Source organism: Quercus suber, unplaced genomic scaffold (assembly GCF_002906115.3).
Source record: "Quercus suber isolate HL8 unplaced genomic scaffold, Cork oak 2.0 scaffold_114, whole genome shotgun sequence".
In the NCBI taxonomy this organism is placed as follows: domain Eukaryota; kingdom Viridiplantae; phylum Streptophyta; class Magnoliopsida; order Fagales; family Fagaceae; genus Quercus; species Quercus suber.
Genome location: NW_027069579.1, coordinates 563,893 through 569,249, shown reverse-complemented (window position 1 = coordinate 569,249; position 5,357 = coordinate 563,893). Strand labels below are relative to the sequence as shown.

Genomic DNA, 5,357 nt, shown 5'->3' with positions numbered 1-5,357 from the left:
AGAAGAGATTACATATAGTGATTGAATGTATCACTATGGATGACATGTAGAGTAGATGATCTCATGTAGTTAGATATACCATTCTCAGTGATATAGATGATTGGGTTGTTGTACTTATTCTTTGTGTAGAGTAATAGATCTTGAATTCCTTGTGGATAAATATTAATCCAGTCAGAAGACCACTGCAGAGTCAATTACAATGCAAATCATTATACTCTAATTCAATACATTGACACTAATGTATTTCTCTCTTTGTACAGGTGCAGAATCATGATTAAAATTGACTTTAGAAGAAGAATGATTTTTTTTTTTTTTTTTTTTTTTGAGGTGAAGGAGGAATAATGACAGGTCTTTTGATCTCAACATTGAAGGGAGAGATAGTCCATGCTTGCTTGTAGTTGTAGGATATAGTATTCTAGATGTAGATGCTCAATGTAGATGTAGATATATACATCAAGGAAAACAAAAATGCACAAGAGAGAGTTTATATTTTGACTATCGGGAAAGTTATTTTATTTTATTTTATTTTTTGAGAGAGTTTCAACCTATAGCTTCTGCTCCTGATAATAGCTCTTTTATCATCAAACTAAGACACCAGTCGGTTTTTGGTGTAGGCAAAGATTAAACCCCAGGTCTCTTATTCAATTATCGAGACTTTACCAGTTAAGTTAATTAGAACCTACTTTATTTTTTTTATGATAGGTAAGAGGAAAGTTACTAGTAAAAGTATTAGTTACTGTCATTGTTGTTGTCTGATTCTTTGTATTTTTCATAGACATTCCCAAAGTATAATAAATGAGTTGAAAAAAAAAAAAAAAACACTTGTGTATAAGAAAGGAGCTGTAAAAGAATTCATACCTTTGGACCAATGGGAATCCCATTTCGCTCATCTATCAAAAACATATTATATTTCAACTTAATTAACATAGTATAATTTTTTGTCCCAAAAAACTAGAAAAAGAGAGTAAACTAATTCAAATACAACGAACTTCATTGGTAAAACGAACCTGTGTTGTTAATTCAAGAGTCTTTGAAGTAGCTAGGTGGTTGGTTTTCACAAGGAACATCTTTAGCATAATTGATACTATAATAGTTTATACCAATGAAATCAAAAGACCCTTTAACCATAGAAGATTGCTCTCTAGAAAATTGTGGCAATCTTTCATGGACATGGGCAACCATTTCAGCTGGGTAATGACCAGAATTTAGTGGTTCCATAAACCTAGAAAAGTTATAAAAGATCTACAATTAGCTGCGTTCTCAAAATTTTGAACAATAATATTTATTTATTTTCTGGTTTGCGTTCATATGTAGTTTCTTAAACACCAAAGACTAATTAAGCATAACCCTCTTTCTGAAAAAAATAAATTAAAAAAAAAACCAATTAATTAGAAGGGTAAAAATTGTCAATGTGCATTTGGATTAACTGTTTTTTTGTTAGTTTATTATAGATAAATTGAATTTCAATTTTGTATTTCAAAATTGTTGTTTGGTTGTATATCCTATTTTGTACCTACAAAAAAAAAAAAAAAAAAAAAAAAATTCCTCTCAATCTAAAGTCAGTTGAGAGATGACATAAAATTATTTTCCTGTTCTGATTTTTATTAGCTTATTGTTTATTTATAATTATTAAAGCCTCATTTCTTTTGAAAAAATGAAAAATAAATTTACTATTCTCAGGAGAAATTTTTTTTCCAAAACACAAATTTTAAATAATCTCAGAAAACTACTTACCAATCATACGCAAAAGCAAGGGCTCGAGATGCTGCATCAGTATCTGCATTTGACTGGTATGGCAATACCCATGGTGAATTTAGTGTAATCCCAATTTGACCCTTCTGAGATTTCTACATAAATCATCATTTGTAGTTTAGAATCTTTAGATCAGTCCATTAGACTGATTGAAAATCATACTGAATTTAATCTGAGTGTCATTTTTAGTACATTATTCATCAAATAAAAAGATGAGCACATTAGTACTATCCAAAAAAAATCATGATACTACCAAGAAAAATCAATGATTATTTGGTATAATCAATCATGCACTCTAACCTGGTACTTGTGTCGATAAACTTCGACTGCAGCCGCATGAGCAAGAAGTTGGTGGTGAGCAACTAAGTAGGGTTCAGTAGCTGAATCACCATTATTACAATTTGAGAACAAACTCTTTGAAAATCTACCTGGCGCAAATGCACCATTTCCATATCCCAGGGCAGCAAAGGTTAGAGGTTCATTTAGGCTGATCCAATGCTTCACCCTATCTCCAAACTCTTTATAGCAAAGCTCAGCATAGTCCCTAAAGTCATTCCTGTTTATATAACCGATTGAGATCGATATACATGTTAATTAAACTATATTTGGAAACATGATCTTATTCATATTTTCAAAACTTGTTAAGATGATAATTTGTTATTGATTTTCAAATTCGCTCGCTTGATTGTCTATTGTTTGACAACTTACTAACTCAATAGTTGTGAAATTAGTTGGAAGTATGTAATTATAATCATTGCTTACTCAATTTGGGGATTTAAAAAACCACCATAGGCGTCTTCAAGGGCTTGTGGAAGATCCCAGTGGAATAGAGTTGCAAATGGCTTCTTGGTTCACTCCCCCACTTATATTTCCACCTGATTAATATAGAATTCAATAAAAATTTAATTAATTTATGTACTCCAATTGGGAACCAGGTTGAGCATCTCAAAATTTATGATTTTAATTGATTATAGTTTAATTGAACATGGAAAATAGAATATTAAACAAAGCATAAATTCAAATCTAAGGATTAAATATAAAACTTCTTGAGTACTTATTAACGAAAAAACAAGTTGGGTTTTAGTCATTTTACACGGTAATAATCTGGACCATGAGATCGAAAATCTGTATGCATCAAAACCAATGTATTTCATCATTGCCACGTCTTCTTGCCAAGTTATTCAATTCATACCAATTAGTCCAAATAATACACTTGGTCATATGAAATGTAAAAGAAAATTCAAATTATAGCAAACAAGCTTTAATTCGAAAATATTTGGAACAGATATAGATCTCAACAAACCAATCAAGGAATTAATATATAAAAAAAGTCTCACTAACAATTAATCAATTCATGATTAAGGCATGATCTTCTCTAAAAAAATTGTAATAAAACATTGCATTATGTCAAGTTGTCAACAATATATACCTTGTAATGATAATAGGAATCATCAGCAGGGTTTCCATTTTTACCATCCTTTATCTTATCTGCAACACCAAAAGGTTAATCGAAATCAAGTTCTAAAGTAATATGTTTACGCAACTATGGATGGTTGGCTTCAAAAGCTTATTCTAGTGAAAGCATTTTAACATATTCCGGATCTGTTTGAATATCGCTTATTTTGCTAAAACTGAAAACTTATTGTTGAAAGTACTATAAATAAAAGTAAAAGTTAGTTGAAATAGTACAGTGGAACCCATAGTAGCAAAAATAATCTGAATAGTGAAATAATTTATAATTTTCATTGCTTCCCAAACGCACACTCCATATTAGTACTTTCCATATTTTTAATTCTAACAAACACATTCCATGCACTTTATTAGAGTTGTTGAGTCTTGAGAGTAGTTACCAACGTTAGAAGGATAAAATCTAACAACATTAAAGCTATTTAAACTCGATACCAAAAAAAAAAGGATTTTTGAACCTATGCAATATTGAATATTCTAAGAGTAATTGTATCTTTCATTTAAAAAAAAAAAATCAGCAACTGTATCTTTCTTATCACATGAATAATGAATTCATCATATATCTATCTATGGTATGCTGAATTAGCGGAAATTCTGATACCAGATTGATGAACTAAAAGAGCAACGCACCACATAGAAAAGAATAATACAACTCTTTATTTCATACAGAGACAATGAGGTTTTATATAGATATACACACCACACATAAACACACACGGCAACTTTTCCTCTTGCACTTTTCCAACACTAGACTTTTTATAAGACACACAGTTGGAGTATTTTAATATTATATAATTAAAATGAATTTATATGACAATATAAATGTAAAAATGTGAGAGTTAATATGAAAAATAAGAAATTAGTAGAATGTTTAATCTCACATTGAAAAGGAGAGTATCTTTATTTTTTTTAATTGTGATGATTAATGGGCTAATATGTATTGATTCAGATATTAGGCTAGATACGTGCCCAAAAAGAGGTGAAGAGAGTAGGTCATCCATTAATTGTAAGCTTCTAGCTTTATTCTTCCTTTATTTGTACATTTTTAATTTTATAAGCTTCTAGGTTCTAGCTTTTTTATTTTTTATTATTATTATAGTTTTTATTTTTTAATTTCTTGTAAATGATAGCTTCTAAAAATTTATAGTATTTGCATTAGACTATTTAAACTAGTCTGATGCTATAAATATAGCTAAACATCCACAAAATACTCATGCATCAGACTCTTCAAACTATCCATATCAGATTCACAACCCACCGTCAAATCCTCGATATGCCGTTGTTGCTCTATTATCAAGAAAGAAATAATTAATAATGAATAGAATAATATTTTAAATAAAATTAAATGTAGAGTATTGAGTCTGATGCAGGAGTAAGAGAAAGAGAGTGGTGTTGCGTGGGTAGCGATGAGTGAAGGTGTCCCTATGCTAACTCCTCTACCTCCTTCATTCGTTGCACCTTCATACTGTACAATGACAAAATACACCAAGTCAACAGCCCCTAGTATCATGGACTTTTTGCATATAGATAAAATCCTTCTTTATGTTAATTTTGATTAGAAATACATGTGTTTGTATATATTATATTATAATTTGATAGTTGGGGGAGGATTAATGTTTCCAAAAATGTGTTCATTAAGTTACAAAATTTTTAGCAACAATACATATATTACTTCAAAATTTTAAACACAAACCTGGTAAGCAGATGATGCTGTGCCAAATATGAAACCCTTCGGAAAACTTCTACGATCAACAGAACTTGAGTCATAATTTTGAATTACACCTTCACCCCGAGCAAGTGAGCCAACCAGGACAATTAGAAATAGGATGAAGTGACCTCTAATCGCCATAATTGGTTAATAGCTTTTGATACTCTAATATGTCCCCCTCAAGTCTACATTTATATATATAGGAAAACATAACCATGGATTAATTTTTTTCCACAATAGTATTTTATATACTAATACAATTATAATGAAAGTCTATTAATAACAATCATAATACAATTATATACTAATACAATTATAACAAATGTTTCATATATAAATACAATTTTAAATGCATAAAAATACATGTTATATTGTTTAAATGTTGAAAACTGTTATTCATAACACTTTACCAAACAGCCTCTTATTATTT

General features: G+C 29.7%; 1 long non-coding RNA gene across 1 annotated transcript; it reads right to left on the bottom strand.

Moving 5' to 3' along the window:
- Window positions 1-1,738: 1,738 nt before the first annotated feature.
- Window positions 1,739-5,106, bottom strand: LOC111988569 (uncharacterized). Its single transcript, XR_010629768.1, has 6 exons — window positions 4,913-5,106; window positions 4,478-4,684; window positions 3,182-3,240; window positions 2,515-2,627; window positions 2,053-2,308; window positions 1,739-1,847 (listed from the first exon to the last, which is right to left on the bottom strand). It is a non-coding gene; the product is annotated as an uncharacterized LOC111988569 (long non-coding RNA).
- Window positions 5,107-5,357: the final 251 nt, after the last annotated feature.